This window comes from Crocodylus siamensis, chromosome 2, assembly GCF_052110815.1.
Source record: "Crocodylus siamensis isolate JL-2025a chromosome 2, ASM5211081v1, whole genome shotgun sequence".
NCBI lineage: Eukaryota > Metazoa > Chordata > Crocodylia > Crocodylidae > Crocodylus > Crocodylus siamensis.
Genome location: NC_143396.1, coordinates 274,334,346 through 274,357,223, shown reverse-complemented (window position 1 = coordinate 274,357,223; position 22,878 = coordinate 274,334,346). Strand labels below are relative to the sequence as shown.

Genomic DNA, 22,878 nt, shown 5'->3' with positions numbered 1-22,878 from the left:
GCCAGAGCTGACTCTTGGGTGCCAAATTAGAAAAAAAAATGTTTATATAAAATATGCAGGGAGGTGTCCATGAATACATTTGCCATACAGATTCTGGTCAGAGTAACTTAGTCATCATTAGTTCATTTTTGTTTTTCACATTCACTGAGCTTACCAAGTTCTAGACTCTAGATGGGCATGCATTTATATACAGGTGTATAACATATTCTCATCAAACAAACTTTGGGCACATATTAACAAATGATAAAAAAAAAAGTGTTGACTGACTACAGCTGCTAATGCTTAGCAGTGATCAGTCTCTATTTGAGGCTCCCAAAATGGTTTACCATAGTAGGTATTGTAATTTCTTCCTTACTGATATGGAAACTGAGTCACAGGAAGATCAGATTAGGCATGCCAGTTTATAAATTCTGTCATATGTAATTTCTCAAAATCACAGAGCAAGTTAGAAGCGGGAACAAGACCTACTGACTCCCAGTCCACTGTTATAACCACTAGCTCATGGTACCTCCCAAGTCACTTGCCATAGTACATAGCTCTGGAATGGCTGCAATATAGTGCTCATATAGCACATAATTCCCATAGTGCCTGTGAAAGTATATAGATGAATGCATTGCTCCTATTCTGGAGATACGGCTCTTTCCTAGTGTACAATACTTCAAAACGGTTTTAATGGCACAGAGGTGCCCTTGATAGGTTCTCTGCACTGCATATTTGCAGTGCAGAGCCAAATTTAGATACCAAGAATCAAAATAAAGTGTGCCAAAAAAAGCAGCACAGCGCACATAGCAGCAGAGTGCACCACCTGAAACTGGAGCCTGGCTGGCCACAGCCACGCTCTGGCTGCCAGTCAAGCTCCATGCACCCAGATCACCACCGCTATGGCTCTGGGAGGCCCCCAGGACCCCAGGTAAGGCTACTTACCACCTTGCCTATGTCTGCAGTGGGACTGCTCTGTATGGGCCTCTGAATAATAATTGAGGATAGCTTCATCAGAGTGCTTACCATCTAGTGAGTAAACGTGTATGTAAAGATTCTGTATTTGATGTGTTACTGGTCAAACTGACTAACGGTTCTGCAAGGACTACTATGGGGGTAATGTAGTGGGCCTGAGTTCTGCTCACTAAGGGTCAGATTTGATCCCTTGTGAGACCTCACTGAATTCAGTGGAAGGATCAAGGATTTAAGTAGCCTAGAAATTTGTAATGATTTTTGCAACATTAGTTTGGGCATTATGCAGATAAAAGAACCATTATTCACGTGATTTTGGTGAAGGAAATGTCTGTGACTGGTTATACTGCTGGATTATTCTGATGTTAAAGATCAGAACTGTCTTTCAAATCCTTACTGCAAAGTGGTGTTTTGCCTGCTAGGGGCTAAATAAAAGCTGCAGGATTTGGTACTGTGCTGTTTGCTTTGTGTTGCAAAAGTTTAGTTAGACGTAACCAAGTCACATGAGCAGTTTTGCCAGCTTTTTCATTGCTTTTAATTATAATGATAAATTGTGGCAGTTATTACGGTTCCTTTTAAAACATAGTAAACACAGTCATAAGGGAGAAAACAGTTTTCTTTTTATACTATAAAATATCACTGAAGTAGAGTGGATTATTGGAGGCAAAGTTCCTGAAATGTTATTCTCTAACTCTCAAAGCTTTAAAATATTACATTTTATTCTCTGGGGGTGGACAGTGTTTTTATTGTCCACATGTTGTGGTAAAAAAAAAGTTAGCACAAACTCAGAATACCTCAGTGCATGCATTCAAAGTCAAAACATACTTTTTAGTATTACAAGTCACATTGTCCAGAGAATAACTGAAGGTTGAAGTAGTTGACCAGATATTATAATGTGATTTTTAAAAAAAACTAGCTTCATTTATTAGTGCACATACTGAATTTTTAAGTCCACACACAGTGAATAACTTGCACAACGTGAGAATGTAATTTTTCTTGCAAGTTGAATTAAAAATTGTAGAAGACTCCTTGGCAAAAGTGTTGTCCAGAAAGCACCTAGCACATTGTGGGTGCATCCAGATGAGCATGCACATGCGTTTCCCCAGGGACAAATAGCAGTGGCACATATTTATACTGCTGCTAGTTGTCTCCAGGGGGCACACCTGGTGGGGCAGGGGAGGCGGGCCAGTACCCGGACTGGCCCCAGCAGCCTTACCTGGGGTTCTGGGGGCCTCCCAGGGCTGTAGTGGTGGTGATCTGGGTGCACAGAGCCTGGCCAACAGCTGAAGTATGGCTGTGGTTGGCCAGACTTCAGTTTTGGGAGGTGCGCTGTGCTGCTGTTTTTGGTACGCTTTATTTTGCGACTGGAATTTCCTGGTACCTAAATTTGGCTTTGCATTGCAAACATTCAGTGCAAAAAATCAAATCACATGTGCAGGGTGTGTTTTGTGGCGTCTCAAAAGCCTTTGAGGTGCCACAAAGCACATGTACATGCTCATGTGGATATGCCCTGTGGGTGCTACTATGAACAGTACCTGTAGCTGGTACTATTTTAAAATTGTTGGCATAATGCCTGGAGGAAGGTAGACTTTGCCATGTGAGTTGTTGATTTCATACTGTTTTGTTTTAGAGAAACATTTCTCTTGGCTTTTTGGATTCGTACAACAAGATGTACCAATATAATGATCTTGCTAAGCAAACTTAATTGATAATTGAAGAGCTGTAGAGTTTTTCTATCTATTATCTTTATTCATGTCCAGCTTTTCTATGTTATATAATCTGTAACTATTTTTAAATTTAGAGAAATGGGTTGAATTTTCATAGATTAGTTCTGAAAGCCACATGTATGGTCTCCACCTTTGCATTACAATGCATGCCTTGCTCTTGTCATTTGCACCAGAAATAGAAGAAGAAGGTTATTTGACATCTCCACTAATATCACATTTGGGACATTTTCTTTACTCTGTTTCTGACTCTTCACATTTTGTATCAGGGATTTTTCATAAAACATTTTCTATGACAAAACAATAGTCCTATCAGTTTTAGTTACTTGGAAAAGCAGGTAAACAGGGGAGCTGAGAGTTCTTGGCTTTTGCACGCTAACTTTTGCCCTATTAAGTTACTCTCACTCCCTTGTGTCTCCCATTGCATCTTGTCAAGACCTAGATTATCAGCTCTTTGGAGCAAGGACTTTCTTTTCATTGTGTGTCTATCCCAGTGATTCCCAAAGAGTGTGTTGCAGGGGTGATGGAAGTTTGTCTTCGGTATAAAGACAATGTGTTAGGCTGTGGAAGTCCTGACACCTGAGTGACATCCCCGAAAACCTGGTGTGTGTGTGTGTGAGAGAGAGAGAGAGAGAGAGAGAGAGAGAGAGAGAGAGCGAGAGAGAGACCCTGAAAAATGCCAACGAGATTCCTGAGTGGGAATCAGAAGGAGCATTAACACACAAATGCAATGAGATGTTTGGGAATGAAAACTGCACATTCCTGATTTGGATGGTTGTACAGGCAAAAGCTGCCACTGGGATAGTCACAGCTAACCTAAACAGTGCTCTGCAGGGCATAACTAGAGGCATTATTCAAGCACAGTCACACCTTCAGGGCTTATCTTTCAGTGCACATGAGCATTTTATATTCCCACAGCTACCTTCCTTACATTCATAACTTTTTACCAGCGTTTACTGGGCTCAAAGCAATTAGAGACAGGAAAATCCTGTTAGGTTCCATTATTCTTTTAGCTAACAATTCAGGATTGTTTATATATGATTGTCAAGTTCTGTGCCAACTCTTAATTTAAATAATCCATGTGGTGTCGTCCATAAATTCCCATCTGCGTCTGTTAATAAACATTCTTATAAAGCACTCTTACAACATTCTTAAGTGGAAATATTCTTGTTAACTATGCTTAAGAAAGCAGGTTTTCTTATTTTTTCTTAACATTAATAATTTGCTCGGCTGCTTTTCCTTCAAGCTCTTCCTCCCGTTACTGGTACTCAGCTTTGATGTAGCTCTTTTAATCAGTTGACCTCAAATCACGTTACAAGGGAAGAGTCCCAGTCTAGTGTTTTGTCCAGCATTAGACCATGCTGCTGAATGGACAGATAGTTACATCCATGTCTTATTCTACACAGCTTCCCTGCTTTCCTTCTTCATAAGAAACAGTAAGCATGATCTGTAACATGAATTCCTATCATAGGGCATTTGTACATGCCATGGGGGTTTACTTTGGTTTAATTCTCCCTAAATTGAAGTGGTGGGTCTTTAAAAACACCACTTCAATTTAGGGTGAAGTAAACCCCCATGGTATGTACACAAGGGTCGGGCCCAACCCTTACCTGCCTCTTGGGTGGTGGAATGGGGAAGGCAAACTACCGGTGGGCCAAGCAGTCCCTGAGCTGCAGGAGAGGGCTGATGCTTCCCTCTGCAGAGCAGCAGCATGCCCCAAATGGCACCCAGCCCAAGCAGTCCCAGAGGGCACCACAGCTGTGGAGGCAAGCACTGGGCCTCCGCACTGCTCAGGCAGGCAGGCAGGCAGACCCTGAGGAGAAAAAAAAAACAAAAAAAGATCAGGCTTGCTGCTTTTTTTCTTCTTCCTGTTAGTGGATCCTGCCTGCACAGGCTGCTGCCAGGCTGCCTGCATGGGCTGCCTGCACAGCCCCTGAGAGGCACAGGGCCTGATGCTTCGCTTTGTGGCAAACTAAACCACCTTGGAGATGTTTTACTTTGCTGTGTCCCAAAGTCATTTAATGTGCATTACGCCACCGACATGTGCAAACAGCCCGCCATTAAAGCGCATTATGCTGCTGACATGTGCAAACAGCTGCACCATTAAAGCAGAGCAAAAGGGCATTAAGCCGCTTTAAAGGCCAGTTTTGTGGCATGTACAAATGGCCAAATGTATTACAGACATATAGGGTGAGAAAGCTATTACTCCGTAGGTAGCCTGTTTTTGTGCCTGGCTGCCTTTATAATTGGAAAGATTTTCCCAATAGCTATCGTAAATTTCTTTGCTCCAAACTGATCTGATATCTTTTTGTCTTATGCTAGGGAGGCATGGTGAACAACTGATCACCCTGTCCTTTTCATGCTGGAAGACTTATCATGATCCCCTTCCCCAGTCTTGTTTTATTAGACTAAACAAACCTAATTCCTTCAACCTTTCCTCATACGTCATATTTTCCAAGCCTCCATTCGTATTTCTCTCCCTTGGACACTTTCCAAATTATCTGCATAATTCATAAAGCGTGGAGTCCAACACCAGGAAGATTATGGAACAAGACTTTGGCTTTGTGACTCATAGATTTTGATGGTGGTAGGTTTGACATCTTGTGCACAATATAAAGTGTATAGTGTGGCAACTTACACAAAGGGCCAGAACCCCAACTGAATTAACTAATCAACTACTCATCTTTGAAGATACTTAGACCTACAGGTGCTTGGTAACCCTTAGGTTCATTTTTGGGGAGGAAAGCATTGGTAGAGGTCTGGGGAACTCTGAAGGCATCCCGGCCTTCTCTGCTCCATCTGCTTTGTATTGGGCTTGAAAAGGAAATGAAATAAATAAATGATTTCAAAGTGACATTCTCCATATTTCACTCCTATTGCATAATTGCCAGCTCCACACAATTTCTAGTGCTACAATGCTTGAAATAATAGCTTATTAAGGGAGCCAGTGCTTTCAAGGGGTTTGCATGGCCTCTGCTGGAGCAGTAAAATGGTGATAGAATAATTTCCAGATGCTGTGATTGGGTGTTTGATTGTGTGGGGGTTCAGTATAATTTATTCTTTCGGCTAGGAGTTTGTCATGCAGCCAGGAGCTAAGTTTGCTTTCCTTCCTTTGGGAAGGCTTTCTGCAATGGAATGCTGACATGTTGGGTTGAAGTTTGCCTCCAGGTGACCTCCTCATCTGGCTGGGCAGATTTTGCAAATGCAAGTTTCGTCATAGACAAAAGAGATGTCTGTTTTTGTGGGCACAGAGATAGTAAGATGTGCAGGTTAGGCAGCCTAGAGTTGCCATATGAGTTGATATGTTTAGGCTTCCTCTGCCGCCACTGCTTCTTGGCCTGTGGCTACTTGCCCCACTGCCTCTGCCACTGGCCCACCACAGCTGCTGCTGGACGCCCTCCCTCCCTGCTGCCCTGCTGCTTTTGCAGCTGCTGCTCCTGCCACTGGCTCTGTTGCAGCTACTATTGTCCCATGGATCCAGCTCTCAAGTTGCCTGGTGGCAGGTTTGACCTTAGTATTTCTTAAAATCATTAACTGGCCTTGCAATAGATTTTTTTTTAATTAAACATATAGTGGCTGGGTAAGTACTTTCCCCTGCAATTCACCTAGAGATGTTTTACTTCTGAAAATTTAAAATTTTAAACAACCTTAATCTGTTTAGGTTCTCCATGAGCAAATATTGTTCCAATCTCCCTATCCTATGGTCACCATCAAACCGCAACATAATTTATTACAATAATTACATAATGCATTAAGAGTGAATCAAATAGGACCCCTTTGCAATATTTTTCTCTAGCTCATAGTTTTTCTACAGTTAATTAAAACAGAATGTTTTAAATCCCCTTTATTTTGCATGTCTTGGCTGGTAGCCTTAATTTCTCTGGAAATTACAATTTTGGCATTTAAAAATCACAAATGTTTAAAATCAAGGCATTCTACAAGCCTCTACTTTGTTATTACAATCTAATCCTTGCAGGTAGTATGGCAATAGAAGAACATTTCAAGATGAGCAGATATGGTTTCATGTTCTTTGAATACGATCCGTGCATCGACATCCTTTCTCTTAAGAGCTGTGTCCCTGTACACTTCTGCTAATTAGAACATTTTGAAGATCTAATCTATCTCCATCCCACGCTGGGGTGTAATAAGCAGTTTTTGAATGCTGGCTGCCGGTGATGGCTGGGGCAGTGGCAGTAGCTAAGCTAGTAGTGCTGGTGGTGTTTGGGATTCTTGCTCACTCACCCCTAGTGACACTACTGGGCCCATTAACAGTAATAGACAATAATGCATCAAAAGTGGAACAAACTAACTTTGGGTCCAGATTAGTGTGTACCCTAAATTTGGAGATGTCCAGAAATATAAACCTGGATATGAAATGGGAAATGGTCTTTTATGGTCTTATAAATAAGCTGAGCCAAGCATTCCTCATATTTTCAAGTATCCAGAATCTATACCAGGCACTACATTTGGGGCCAGATTCTTCTATGACAGCAGACTTACAAAAGATCTTCTGTACTGGGTCAGACCAGGAGTCCATTTAATTCAGTATTCTCACTTTAGAGGATCTTTAAAAATAACATAGTAAAATGCCCTTATAATTCCTTGTAGTGAAAGACACAAGGTCTTTTCAAAGCATTTGATTTTAAATAAAAATCTGTGATACCTCTCTATGTTCTTTTCCATATTGTTACCACTTTTGAGCTGAGCAGTTAGCTAGTGTTTGGGGTTTGAGGGTTGTCTCTGGTAAGAGAAGTTAATATTTCTTTGAGGCAGTCCTTCACAATGGACATAAAGCCCTGATTCCCTAAACTTAGGAAGAATCAAACATCAAATCTTTGCTCACAGCTCCAAGCTGCTTTCATACAGCTCTCTGCCTTGACTTTTCTTCAAGACCATATCACCAGTGCTTGTTCTACCTGTCCTTCTAGCTCTTTGCTACTTTTCTGTCAGCTTTCTGGTGTTTCTGCTGTATCTCACATACAAGGGCGAGGGATTGGTGAGATCTGCCCCTGTATCTGCTATCGGAGCTCTTTGAAAGCTCAACCCAGTCATTTCCAGTTTCAGTGAGATGTGGTTTTCCATTGTTTGAGCAGCTACTACACAAAAGAGTATATAAAATATTACTTCATTTAGTCTGAATGGAAAGCAGTTGCTGCAACAGCCCAATGTGGCTAGACTGCCCAACGTCCCTCACAACACTGGGCATTAGCCAGGAAAGTCTTCTCCTGACTTTCAGGAGTTGGAGTGGGGTGCATGCCCTGAGGCTGAAAGTGCTTTGCAAAGCACTTAGGTTTTTTAAACACTATTACTATATTCTTATTATCCACGTGAAAGTTTATATGAGGGTAACACCATACGCTTTAAGAGTTACTCTTCATTTCTCACAGTTGAAGTGAGAGGGAGATCAGACCTCTGAACTCTTCAGCTTGGGCCCATTGCTAGATTGAATTCTCTTTGTGGGAAGGCTTGATTAATTTTCCCCTATCCGCTAATAATATAAGGCATTCAGCCAATGTATAGTTTCCCAAAGTTAATGTGCCAGGATGCTTAGCACACCTGTCACTGTAAGAGGAGAGATGGCTTTAAAAATAGCTCAGGCAGTAATTAGGGAAGAAACCGGACTGGAAGAGGGCTGGGCTTGAGGTATATATATAAGCCCAGGGCCTGGGGTAGGTAGTCAGTCTTATCTAGGTAGCTGACAGGGAAGGAGCTCCTGAGAGAGTGACTGTGTCTCACACCAGGTATGTCTGGGGGTATAGAATCATCGAATCATTGGATCATAGAAAATTAGGGCTGGAGGGACTTCAGGGGGTCATCTAGTCCAACCCCCTGCTCAAAGCAGGACCAGCCCCAACTAGATCATCCCAGCAAAATCTTTGTCTAGCCAGGTCTTAAAAACTTCCAAGGATGGAGTTTCCCTCACCTCTCTGGGTAACTTGTTCCAGTGTTTTACTACCCTCCTAGTGAGAAAATTTTTCCTAATATCTAACCTAAACTTCCCTTGCTGCAGCTTGAGACCATTGCTCCTTGTTCTGTTATCTGCCACCACTGAGAATAGTTTAGCTCCAACCTCTTTTGAACCCCCTTTCAGGTAGTTGAAAGCTGCTATTAAATCCCCTCTCAGTCTCCTCTTCTCTAGACTAAATAATTCCAGTTTCCTCATAAGTCATGTTCCCCAGCCCCCTCAGCATTTTTGTTACTCTCTCCAATTTGTCCATATCCTTTCTGTAGTGGGGGGCTCAAAACTGAACACAGTGCTCCAGACGTGGCCTCACCAGTGATGAATAGAGGGGAATAATCACGTCCCTTGACTTGCTGGCAACGCTTTTACCAACGTAACCCAGTATGCTATTAGGCTTCCTTGCAGCAAGGGCACACTGCTGGCTCATATTCAGCTTATTGTCCACTGTCAATCCCAGATCCTTTTCTGCAGAGCTGCTGCCCAGCCAGTCAGCCCCCATGGGATTGTTCTGTCCTAAGTGCAAGACTTTACACTTGTCCTTGTTGAACCTCATGAGATTTCTTTTGCCCCAGTCTTCCAGTTTTTCAAGGTCACTCTGAATCCTAGCCCTACCTTCCAGTGTATTTAGTACTCTCCCAGCTTGGTGTCATCTGCAAACTTGCTGAGGGTGCACTCTCTGCCATCTTCCAGGTCACTGATGAAGACATTGAACAAAACTGGCTCCAGGACTGACCCCTGGGGCACTGCACTTGATAATGGCTGCCAACTCGACGTCAAGCCATTGATTACTACTCTCTCAGTCTGATGCTTCAGCCAGTTTTCTACCCACCTTACAGACCATTCATCCAGCCCATACTTCCTTAGCTTGCCTGTGAGAATGTTGTGGGAGACAGAATCAAAAGCCTTGCTAAAATCAAGATATACCACATCCACTAGTCTCCCTGCATCCACAGAGCCAGTCATCTCATCATAGAAGGCAATCAAATTGGTCAGACATGACTTGCCTCTGGTGAATCCATGCTGGCTGTTCCTGATCACCTTCTCCTCCAAGTGCTTAGAAATGGATTCCTTGAGGATCTGCTCCATGATTTTTCTAGGGACTGAGGTGAGGCTGACTGGTCTGTAGTTCCTTAGATCCTCTTTTTTCCCCCTTTCTTAAATAAGGGGACAATGTTTGCCCTTTTCCAATCACCCAGGATCTCTCCTGATTGCCATGAGTTTGCAGAGATGATGGCGAATGGTTCTTCAATCTTATCAGCCAACTCCTTCAGCACCCTTCGGTGTATCCCATCCGGCTCTATGGACTTGTATATGTCCAGATTTTCTAAATAGTCCCTAACCCGTTCTTTCGCCACTGTTGGCTGCTCACCTGCTCCCCAAACTGTGATGTCTGGTGCAGAAGTCTGGGAACTGACTTTGCCTGTGAGGATGGAGGTGAAAAAGGCATTGAACACTTCAGCCTTTTCTGCATCCTCTGTCACAAGGTTGCCTCCCCCATTCAGCAAGGGACCCACACTTTCCCTGATTCTCCTCTTGCTACCAATATACTTGTAGGAACCCTTCTTGTTACCCTTCCTGTCTGTTGCTAGCTGCAACTCCAATTGTGCTTTGGCTTTCCTGACTTCATGTCTGTATGCCTGAGCAATATTTTTATACTCCTCCCTATTTATTTATCCAAGTTTCCACTTTTCATAAGCTTCCTTTCTGTGACTTAGATTATTGAAGAGTTCCCTGTAGGCAGCCTTAGGGCTGAGAGTTCAGCTGTAGGGCTGGTGAAACAACCAACCTACAGCCTCGGGGGCGGGAGAACATCTGGTTGTTTATGAAAGGAGCTAAGGGGAGGTAGGGAGGACCCAGCTGTCTCAGAGAAAGGGGCCAGAGAGCTAGATAGCTCAGCAAGAGAACAGAGGGCCAGAGGGCTGAGAGAGAGAGCAGAGGCTATGAGGCCTATAAAGAGAACAGAGAGCTGGAGGGCCCAGGGAGCAGGTGGGGCCAGAGTGCCCATAGGTCTCATTGGCCTAGGAGTAGGGTCAGGACTCAGGAAGGGCTGAAGGCCAAGAAGGGCCACAGACTGGAGACTGGTATGGGTGGAGAGCCCATAGGTCTCAACTGGCTTAGAAATGGGGCCAGGCTCTAAGAAGAAGGACCAAAGGCCAGAAGGGTCACAGTCAGTGATTGAGGGGGCCAGAGTGCCTAAAGCCCAGAGAGAGACTGGTATAAAGATGAATAAAGCCAGGAGCCTGTAGTGGCAGTTATGATTTGATTAGTATATATAACATCTGCAAGGCATGGGTGTGGGTATTGGGGAGGGTGGAGTCCATGTAACTGGCCCTTCAGATGATGAGCATGGACATGTGCATTCATGATTGTGAGACCAGGTTTGGGGAGCCCTGGTGTAGCTTCCCTTTTTCTAAAACATAAATACATCAAGGCGTGGCAGGAGAGAGGAAGGGGAGATTGCCCAGAGACAGCAAAATTGATAAGGGCTGTGGGGGCTCCAGGGGCATCATGGCCACCCCTGTAGTGGGACCCTGTTACAGTTAACCTCTAGTATAAGTGGTCCTTCCAAGAGCATCCAAGGGAGCTGGACATACATGCTTCAATAGTTTATGTCAATGGAGCTGCAGATACAGATATATGGTCTTATACACAGTCTTCCAGTAAAACCTTGGGACAAAATGTGTGCATCCAGGGACAAAAATGCTTCCCTCTATTTGGTATCAGAAAGATTCATATATTAATGTTCATAAAGTGATTTGAGATCTCTCGCTCTCTCTTTGTATCTCATCAGACACGCACACAATTGTTTAAAATGCTCTCATCACCATAGAGAGTTATAATGCCAAAGGTACTAAATCACAAGGCTCTGTGTTTCTTTCTCTATTCTCCTACTAGCTAGACAAGCAGTTTTTTTCATATGGAAGAAGTGCTAGCCATCTAGGACAGAGAGGAGCTGATAAAACTTTTCTATCAAATATTTCTTCTGATAAAACATGGGGTTTTGTTGAAATTGATTATTTTTGGGGCAAATGTCAATTTACCAAACTTACCTATGTTTTAATGGGAAACATAGTTTATTTGTTTTGTTTTGAATTGACGTTTCAAAATGATCTGTTTTGTTGCTACTGAAAGTATCAATGCTTTGTGTTTCAGTGGTTCCAACTCAAAGTGTTTCTGAACTTTTGAGTTCCACAAAAAATGATGCTATTTTGATGTTTCATTCTGTTTCATGATAACAACAAACATCAGCATTTCAGAATTTCCTGCAGGATGGCTATTCTGCTTTTTGAACAATTCTAGTGCAGAGTAGAAGTATTTTATTTCCAATTTTTATACACATGTATTTATAGTGCTCAGATTCCCACCTTACCTCACCTTGCCCACAGGCCTCCTCACCCTCCGGTCCCTTTACCTCCCAATGTGCCTGCCACTCCTTATCTTTTAAGTTTTTTCTCTGCTGACCTGTGTATCTTTTTTTTCAAATCAGCCCCCTGAAGCTAGACATCCTTTATCCCACCCATTATGTATGTTTGAAATGCTTGTTTTGCATTTTGGCTTCTCTCATTTCTGTCTGTTTCTCTTCAGTCAGGATTTTTTTTTCAGGCAGCAGTATCTGTGAGAGCAGCCCCAGAGGATGGCAGACAAAGTGAAAGTCATTCTGTCGTGTGTACCTGGCTGGACATCTTAGGAGAAAGACTTTCTGCAGAGAAAGCAATTCTGTGTCAAAAAGTAAATGTTAAGGAATACACATATCTTTTAAACTTTTCTACCCCACAGCCTGATGCCAAAGGTGTTGCCTCTTTCAAGGCTGATACAAAATGAAATGTTTTGTTTGGGGGGTATTTTAAGAAATATCTTTACTGAAGTGGAGACTGTCCGCTCAGTTCTCTCGGAGTCAATAGGACTTTTTTGGATACCTGTGTTTGAAAAGGCTGACTTGCATTCACAATCCACCCCAAACCCTGCACATCAGTTTTTCATTAAGTACTGAATTACTTGCCCTTGTTTTCTGAACAGGCTCCTCCAGGTTCAGGTGCACCTGAGGCATACCAAGCCAGCGGCTCAGCTAGTCCCTTTCTATTTTTGTCTCCTCTTTAGAGAGTTAGTCAGGCTTCTTAATACAGCTCTTAATTCTCGGGTCACAATCTTGTGTCTTCAGGTCATGGAAGAATATTGGCCAGCTGTTACACCTGCTGACAGTAAGGTTAGCCCTGTATGTTGTGTTTCATGCTTGGAACCTATGACGTGCAGCGTAAGAGCACGTGGTAGAGAGAATGACCCAGTCTTTGCGTAAGAAATATCTCTCTCATGCCGCAAGGGCATTGTGGACATTGTGTAGTCATAGAACACAAAACTAATATTTCAGGGAATAAGATGTTTTGTATTTTCTAGTCAGTAGAAATGTTTGCTTTATTTTTTTCGATGTACAAATAAATATGATAAACCCCCCATGTTTATTAACTTTTGGGTGAATTATGGTTGTAATAGAATATTTATTTTAAATATAGGACCACAGAAGGGCTATCTTTTCTGCTGCAAGGAGGTATGCTGGCTCCTGTATTTCCTCATCAAACTGTTCAGGGTTGAGTAGGGACACCTGATTAACTGTTCCCCACCTACACTGAAAGCCTGTAGGCAGATAACTCCCTGGGAAGACAGATGTTCCGAAGTGCCTTTCCAGCTTATGCTTTTATTTTAGTTGGCTTCAGATGCCTATAGGGTGAAATTCTGGTCCCAGAGAAGTCAGTAAAATCCCTCATTTGTATTAATGGTGCCAAGATTTCCTATCCATATCTTTCATATCTGCATTTTAAGAGCCCAATTTAAAGCTCAGTGACAAGACCCCTCGAGTTCAACGAGCTTTAGATTGGGTCTTTATTACAGCACATATTGCTAGTGCAGAAAGAGCTCATGCATAGAAGTAGAAGAGAAATCCACTACAGATTTGCACTTCCATGTCTCAACAATGAGGGTCGAGTAATATTTTTATGGGCCAGCATATTGAACCCTGTTGTGGTTTACAGAGGACTATTGTTGTATAAGAGGTTACAAAACAGCATTTCCGCAGAGCATAGAGAAGCCCTTCCAAAATCCACTAGACAACTTTGCAAATTGTGTATAAAAATGCTGCAAGTCTTATTTCAAGGTAGGTGAAAGAATAAATATTGAGTTAAATGTCTGCTCTATCCAGCACATTGTAATAAATAAAGAGGGGGGTAAATGCCCTGCAACCAAGGAACCATGCAAGCACACTGGCTCTGGCAAACTTGTTTTCCTGGCCACCAATTGATTCTTGGTTGCAAGCCACTAACTCACAGTCACTGTTACTGCTTGATTTCGTTCATTCCTTCACAGCTGTCTTGACTCTATGCTGAGATTGTATTGAAGCCTCACCTCACCCTGCCTGTATCAGAATGGCTTAGCATAGATTTGAATACTATGTATATAAAAAAGAATGGCTATATTACCTTGTGAAATGTTGGCAGAGAGATGCTTGCTAAATAATAATGTACTCATTTCTTTTTTTCCTTCTGTTGCTGTTTATAGAGTGATTGCTGGTATGTTATGATGTGTTGCTCCATGAAGCCAAATTCTGATCTCATTTGTAAATATAGAATCCTATAGTATGGAAAGGGCTTGTTTGCACATAATTGAGAGCAGAATCATACCGAATACTTTAGAGGATAGCAGGATAGCTGGAAACTTATTTTTCTAGCTAATTATCCTGACAGTCTTCTCATTCACTGTTGGGTTTTCCAGGAAAATAATTTTAGTTTAATCAAGAGCCCCTTGAAACAGTAAAAGCCCCAGAGATACAACAAGCAGGGTTTGTTCCCTGAGGAAACTTGGCAGGAGACTCGTAGGGGGTGGGGAGACGCCACTGAGCACTAGAAAGGTGGGATGCTGAGAGCTCATGAGGGTCGGGGCTCAGGAGTCTTACCTACATCAGGGACTCAGAAACAGTCCCCAGTGGCTGCTTCTGCGGCTGCTGCCACCACAAGCATTGCAACCTCAGCATGGTCTCTCTGCCTTTGCTGTTGTCTTTACGGCAGCAGCACAACATCCATGCACCCGGGTGCTGCTACAAGAGCAGCGACATGGAGCAGCAGTGGGGCAGGTTTTGTTGCTGAGGCACAGACTTCACAGGGCTGGGGGTGATTTTGGCACCCCTCCTAAATTATTCAAGGGTAAGTTTCCAAATTTGGTCATTAAGAAGAAATGAAGTGCCCCTAGTTATACTACTGAAAATAGCAACTAATAATAATAATAATAAACCTGTTATAATAACAGATTGCTTAGCAGTATATTGCAAAAACAACTTAATAAAAATGTTTGCATCAAGGCAAACAGGTTTATAGTCTGGCATTTCACTACTCTTGTTGATTCATCCTTATTTATTTTATTGTAGCAAACTGAGGAAATTCATATATCCTTTTTCTGGGATCTCCAGCTTTCAGAAAATTGTTATTTATACATTATCATTAGCAGTCTTTTACGATAAGGCAGATGTGTCAAAGAACAGAAGAGACTGCATTCTTTAAGAGATTATAATTTAAGACAGAAGTGATGTAATACACTACAATGGGGTTTCAGGGGACAGTATCATGTTGCTGAACATAGAATGAATATTATAGAGATGCACAGCTGTAATGCTTTGTAGAAAAGGTGAGTTTTCAGAAGTTCTTTGATGGAGAGTTCTTGGGAGATATTAATTAAGATGTTATTCTGCATGCGTGGTGGCATGGATAAAAGGAAACAATTCTGCCTACACAAGAGAATTTTTCTAAAAAATATCATCATTAGTTCACCTCTGCAATATTAGTAATGTTAAAAACTGTAGATATACAGAGTTAGAAACACCAGTGGCAGCAGTCTACACCAAGACTCTCAACATTAATAACACCAGTTAAGCTGAACAAACGTTGGCAACTGTGGGAATTTTTTAGCAAATGTCCCTAGTATAGATAAGGCTGCAGGGCAGTCAGGAGTTAAATGCTGGTAAAGCAAAAAGAGCAGGAGGCAGTACAGGAGATAAAGTACAGCACGTTCCTAATAGGAGTAAAACTGTATATTGTCCAGAATACAATATACAGAATATAATTGAAAAAGATGCTTAGCATGAACAATAACCTCTAAATTCCTTAGTGTGTGTTCTCTGAGCAGTAGAATGTTCTGATTGTTAAGGCAATTAGCTTTTAAAAATAGTTATTTTTTGAAATTTTAATTACATGCTGCATTTTGCCTTTGTTATGAGATGAGGTCAGTAAGGTTACTGAAATAATTATTGCGCTCTGCTTGGCACTGGTTAAAGCTTAACTGGAGTAACTGCATTCAGTTCTGTATGAAAAAAACATGGACAAATTGAAGAGCATACAGGAGTGCAAGAAAGATGGCATGAAGTTTGGCAAATAGGATTGAAGAGGAAAGGTTAAGATAACTTGGCACCTTTAGCCTAAAGGAAAGAAGAATGTGTGGGGACATGATAACAGGAAACGTAAAGGAATGTTATAAAGAGGACAAGAATAAATCATTCTCATTAGTCAATGAGGATGGGAGAAAAATTGTAATTGGCTTAAGCCAGAGGGAAATTTTAGGTTAAATATTAGGCAAAACTGTAGAAGAACTGCTAGATGATTGTACAGGCTGCCAAAGGCTGTTGTGCAATCTCTGTCACTGGAGTTATTCAAAGCTAGACACCCATCTACAGGAACAGTTATAGAATAATTAAATCAATCTTGCCACTGTACAGAGGGGTAAGCTAGGGGTCCTTTCCAGTCCTGTGGTTCTAAGGTTGTGTTATGCATCTAACATACCTTGTTTTATGTTTTTTTTCTCCTTTTTCTAAAGCATGGAGTTGGTTTCAGCCTTCATTAAAGTCAACTGGGAAAAATCCAGCCCTTTAAAGAGGGCTTTTTACTGTTCAAAAAACATGGAATTATGCATGGCTTTGTGTAAACAGTTGCCCTGTTCAGACTTCTCTTCTTCTGTCTTGAGTCTCCTCTTTGTCCCTCTGAAAGTGTGGGGTTTGGTTAAAGAGAAAATATATTTAATAGAATTGCATTAGGCTTATTCACTGCTCCTGCATTTCGTTTCTTCTTAATGGCTGAATTTGGAACCTTAGCCTTGAATAATCCCTACAAATCACTGGCAAGATATTTGTCATCTTTACTACTAATATAAAAATCTGTTAGGCTGTGAGTAAATCTCATTTTCTTTACTTGTGTGAGTCCCAGTGGAACTGATTCTTTTGGTCACTTAATTGATGCAAACCAAGAGTAGCTCCAAAATGAATTACCCTAGTGTAAACATGATCCCAGGGTCAGGTCTGCTGATTTCTGTGCAACTACTCACATGAGGAAGATCAAAAGGATTTGGGCTCAAGGTCTCAGCAGGACAGATTCCGATTTCAAGTGCACAATGCACATCAATACATATTTCCAAATATTTGTCACCATGTTTGCAAACAGGTCAGAACTGTTTTAATAAGGAATCTTCCCATAAAGATGCACTGCACTGTTTTCTGTACATCTGAGATTAGAATCTGACCAAAGGATGGAGAGTCACAAAAAAGAAGCTACTTAAATGCCTTGTGGTGATGCATTGGGGTGATGATAAAAAGGTCAGTGAGTTAATTTGTGTTGCTAGTAGTGGCCCTAAAGTGGTAATTACATATGCAATTATAAACCAGGAAGTCTGGCGTGTTTATTTTTCCCCTCTAGTGCTAATGAAAAACAAAGTAGCCTCAGTTCTGTGAGAACCGGCAGAGGGTTCAAACAAACATTCTGCTGACTTTCACTTGGAGGCAGAGGCACAGTGTGACACTGTTCTTAGGCTAAAGAAGTCCAAAGCTAGCAAGGACTTACAACCCCCACAACATCAGTAACAGTGAACCAGATCCCTTCTGGAAACACTGAGCATCCTTCTCTCCATATCTGTTAACAATATCTAGAATGTCCTGCCCAAACACGTTCTGCCTGCCACCAAGCCAGAATATTATTCCTGTAAAGCACGGCTTTGCTGTGGTGATGACCGCCCTCTGCCAAATCAATAAAAACAGAACATTGTTCTCAAGCAGGAGATGCCATTAGAATGTGGTGCATACCCAATAAAATGAAGTAACACCATGACTTTATGTATATAAACTCTTGAATAAGCCCCTCTGCTTTTTGTCCACATTCATTTCTCTCTATTAAATGAATAATTTAAGGGCAAAATACTGCTTTTGGCAATTCTGTGGAAGGGCTATACTGCATCCTGAAATCCCCCAGAAAGGACTCTGGTTGAACCAGATCCTTGAAGACTGCCTGGATATGTGTATGGAGTAGCTGCTGTACCAGTCCTGGAAAGTGTGCAGCATGTTTCCACCTCCACAGTGGAGGCCAGTTCCATTGGAAGATGGAGCTATGGCTCAATCCCACGTGATTCATTCTTCCTTCACTGCTCCTTCTTGATGCTAGTAACTCCTGAGGCAGTAACAGTGTCCTGTCCCCAACAAGATCCTGCTCAGCTCATGAACAACAGCTCAAGAGGAGGAAGAATTTATTATCCACCCCCAATCCTTGTACCTATGCAAAACTGAGCCACGACAAGTCCTAGTTATGGCAGGGGTTGTGTTTTTCCCCCAAAAGGCTGTGCATGCACATAGCATTACGTAGAGGATTATCATCACTGCCAAATTACTAATTTTTAAGACAGTTAAAAAACAAACAAACCCTACAGACTTTGATTGCTGAGTAAAAGAACACTTCGAAGATATTATCTTTAAGAGCATGTATATTATTGGCCCCACACATTAACAAACAGAAAAGAAAGGAAATTAGCCTTTTCTTTGGTAATGTGCATTTATGAGTCTACGTGCCCAAATTCACCCAACGATTTCAGAGTTATGAGCCCTTTCTTGGCTTAGCTTCTCAGTCTTTGTTAGCTCATTCCTTTCTCTTTCCTTTAAAACAGAACTAGCACACATATGAACTTTAAGGAAAAGGATACTTCCTTCCACTTTCCTTTGTTAATGAAACTAACCAGCCTAGAGAACCATGGAACAAGGAATCTTTAAATCAGAAAAGTGGCCCATATGTTAACAGAAAAAGAGATGTATTCCTGATAACAGCCATCTAGTCTGCAAGACTGGTGAGCTGTCTTGTAGAAGAATGGTTGTCTTGGTCTTTTACTGCTATCCCTGTCCAATTAAGTTTTGCTAGGCTGGAAAGGTAATTGGATGCCATTACTACTTCTACATATGGACTCCTTGCACTCAGTTTTAATTCACAGGCGAGAGAGTGTGACTTGCCAGCAATAAGTGATCAGCTGTTATCAATTTCTAGTTAGTGATGGAGCTTTAAAGGGAGATCCTGCTATGAAGTCAAAAGAGTAGCATAAGAAAATCAGGCAACAACTTTAGGATAGTGGAAACGAGGCATAGGAAACTCACTCTTGAGATATCTCCAGAGACTAGTCAAGACAAAAGTTACAGCACAAGTATTTGGAAGGGGGCCACTGCAAACAACTTGTCCTCATTCCAGTTGAGCAATTGTAAGCAGGGACATTTTCAACACAGGCCATTTAGGGACAGAAGGAAAGATTGGATGGCATTAAAAGAAACTGCATAAATACATGGGGATACGAAGACTCGGCCACCAGCCACACACATTTGGGGCAACCTTTGCTGCTTTTTCTTTCTACCATTTGTACCTCAGAAAAGGGCACACCTATTACACAAACTCATGATGCAACTGAGACTGGCATAAATTAATCCCAGGTGACAGAATCACCTTTCTTAACTGGGGCTCATAATGAAGGACAAGGGGAAGTGCGTGTGGCAGGGGCAGAAAGAAATTCATTCTCTTGTTAAAACAAGCTATGTAATAACTAAATACTGGGAGAGGTGTTTTGGTATAATGGCCTTAGAAAAAGCCACAGTCATACATATTTTTAGGGGAAGTGGAGACTGTTTATGCTTCCTCCTCCCCCTACCAACAAGCTGAGCCTCTGAGGCCATGTCCCAATCCATGCCAGCTGCAACTTATTTCAGTTTGAAGCTTCTGCTGCTCTCCCCATTTTTGTATGCATCCATAGTTTCATAGTTTTGTAGGTAGGGTCGGAAGGGACCTGAGCAGATTATCAAGTCCGACCCCCTCCCATGGCAGGAAGGAGTACTGGGGTCAAATGACCCTGGCTAGATGATTATCTAGCCTCCTTTTGAAGACCCCCAGGGTAGGGGCAAGCACCACTTCTCTTGGAAGTTGGTTCCAGCTCCTAGCTGCCCTGACAGTGAAGTAGCGCCTCCTGATGTCTAGCCTGAATCTACTTTCTGTCAAATTATGGCCGTTATTCCTTGTTATTCCTGGTAGTGCTCAGGGGAACAAGGACTCTCCCATTGCCTGCTGGTCTCCCTTGGCGATTTTATAGGCGGCCACCAGATCCCCTCTCAACCGTCTCTTGTGGAGGCTGAACAGGTTCAGGTCCCGTAGCCTCTCCTCGTAGGGCCTGCCCTGCTGTCCCCTGATCATGCGAGTGGCCTCCTCTGGACCCTCTCCATGCTGTCCACACCCCTCCTGAAGTGTGGCGCCCAGAACTGGACGCAGTACTCCAGCTGGGGCCTGACCAGTGCCGCATAGAGGGGGAGGGTCACCTCCCTGGACCTGCCTGAGGTGCATCTGTGGATGCATGACAAGGTGCGGTTGGCCTTCCTGACTGCATCCCCACATTGCCAGTCCGTGTTCATCTTGGCATCAATGATGACTCCAAGATCCTTTTCTGCCTCTGCACTAACAAGAATGGAGTTCCCCAGCCTGTAGGTCTGGTGCTGGTTCTTCCTCCCCAGGTGCAGTACCCTGCACTTGTCAGTATTGAATCCCATCCTGTTCTCATACGCCCACCCCTGTAACTTGTCCAGATCCAATTGCAGCCCGTCCCTCCCTTCTAGTGTGCCCACTGCTCCCCACATCTTAGTGTCATCTGTGAATTTGAACAAGGTGCTTTTCACCCCCTCGTCCAAGTCGCTGATGAAGATGTTGAGCAGTGCGGGCCCGAGGACTGAGCCCTGCGGGGACCCCACTGCCCACATCCCTCCAGGCTGAAGATGACCCATCTACCACCACTCTCTGGGCGTGGCCCTCCAGCCACTTGGCGATCCATCTGACTGGCACTTTTTGCCTTTGGCTGCCGATTTGATTTCTGCCTACATTGTTGGCAACCAGAAGCCATAACTTTCTGATGGCAGTTCAATTGCATATGCAGAATCACTAGGACATCTCAGATCCTAGACACCATGTGTTGATCATAAAAGCTAACATAACAGTTGGCTCCAAATGGTGCCCTTGTTGGTAGTCTAAGTGAAGACCAAGTAATAAATGGGCCATGGAGACTGAACAGCTCTCTGATAGCCTGTTCAGGCTTACAGTGAGGCTTATTACTGATGGAGTATGAGAAAATAAGCGCTACCTAGGTATAATAGGTAAAAAAAGAAGATTTTGGTTCCCTGGGTTGTGGGTCTAGCACCTTTCAACAACATTAGAATCACTGACAAATGTGTGAACAAAGCAATCATTAGTCCTAATATCAGAATAACAATGCTGCTTCCAGCTGGCATCTTGCATTTGCTAATACCACTGTATCCCAAATTACATCTTCAGAGTGCTACAGCAACAAACTAATTAATTCTCCTTATACTTCTGTAATACTTTTTTGTGACTTGATACAGATAAGTCTAGCTTAAAAACACTGCAAATAACTATAGTAAATAGCACCTAGTTGATAATAATGTTGAGGCTTTGATCCAGCAAAGCACTTAAGAACATGCTTAAATTTAGACACAGAAGAAGTCCCACTGTAGTCAAAGGGACTGCTTGGGCTGAGAGAGATACACATGTTAAGTGCTTTCCTGGACTGAGGCCGTAGAACCCCTGGGTTCTATTTCTCAGGAAAGGTTATACCAGGGCAGGATTTCATTGTAATTGTATGAAAGACCAAAAAACAAACAAACAGCCTCCTCCTTCCTTCCAGACAAACCAACCGCCCTTAACTGGAATAAAATCTGGACTATATGACATGGGCTAGTTTTAATCTCCCTGCTAATCGGAAGCTGACAGAAATATTAGCTTAATTCCTTCCTCCACCTGCAGTGCTTAGGGTTATAGTTTTGCTTGGGTTTCTGAAGTAATCAGAGCTCAGTATTATTTGGAGCTGTCTCCATTTGGCACTCCATGAAGTCTACAAGAGCACAGAGGCCTTTCTGTGAAATAGGAGACAGCCCAGATTGCTTTCTCTGTGCACACCATCTCAGGACGATGCAAAATTCCTTTAAAGTGCAGCTATACTTCATGTACTTCATATACTTTCTCTTTCCCTCCTACCTACTTTCTGCAGGAAAGGGGCGCAAGTAAGAGGGTGTTCTTGGGAAAACTAAATTCTGTAAGATGCAGCACATCTTGAATACTTGGCAGCTCTTCAAACTGCCCCAAGAGGCAGCTAAAGGGCCCCAAGACAGAGGGGAAGGCATTATCAGCTCATTTCTAGCATGCCAGAGTGTATTACTTAACACATTTAGCGAAATGATGAACAGCATCAGAACCCACATCAGCAGACAAAAGGAGATCATTATATAATGGCTAAGGGAGTATCTGATGTCATCTGTACTACAAGACAGTATAGTAATCAAATGAGTGGGTATACAATTTAGCTACAGGCATGTACAAAAGTAAAAGCAGAAGCTAAACATTATGTTATCTGCCAATCATCCATTGTACAGAGGGAATATCCCAAGTAGATGACTGAGCTCAAGTGACTGAAAAATATATGCATCATTGTTGGAACCGGGCCATTCAACACCATTTGGGATTAAACTGTTGGCAGCCTGGAATGCTTGTGTACTCAGAGTATGACGTGGCTCCATGTTTCACAGATCCCAGCCATGTGGGAATGAGGTCTGGTGTAGTAAGAAATGTAATCCTTTAATAGAATCCAGAGCACTGTTAAGTGTTTTCTTTCTGCTTTATTTGTTTTTGTTCTGCAGGTTTAATGACAACTAATTGTCTTCTCTACATTGGAAGCAACATGATGTCTGGGATACTGGTTGATACAAATTCTCTTATGTTAGAAAAATCCCAAGTGTGGCTTGTACTTTATAGAGCATGAGAGAAGGTAGAGCGCTGTACCTTGGGTGAGCCTCCTTCTGCTTATTTCATCATTAATACAACATTCACAAAAGCTTTCTTATTCTAAAAGAAAGGTTATGAAGCA

General features: G+C 42.4%; 1 long non-coding RNA gene across 1 annotated transcript in view; it reads left to right on the top strand.

Annotated features, from left to right (window-relative positions):
* The first annotated feature begins 826 nt into the window (after positions 1–826).
* Positions 827–22,878, top strand: part of LOC149872211 (uncharacterized) — a 237,282-nt gene continuing 215,230 nt past the window's right edge. The window contains exon 1 of the long non-coding RNA XR_016440596.1: positions 827–910. This is a non-coding gene — a long non-coding RNA (uncharacterized LOC149872211). The remainder of the gene's footprint in view (positions 911–22,878) is intronic.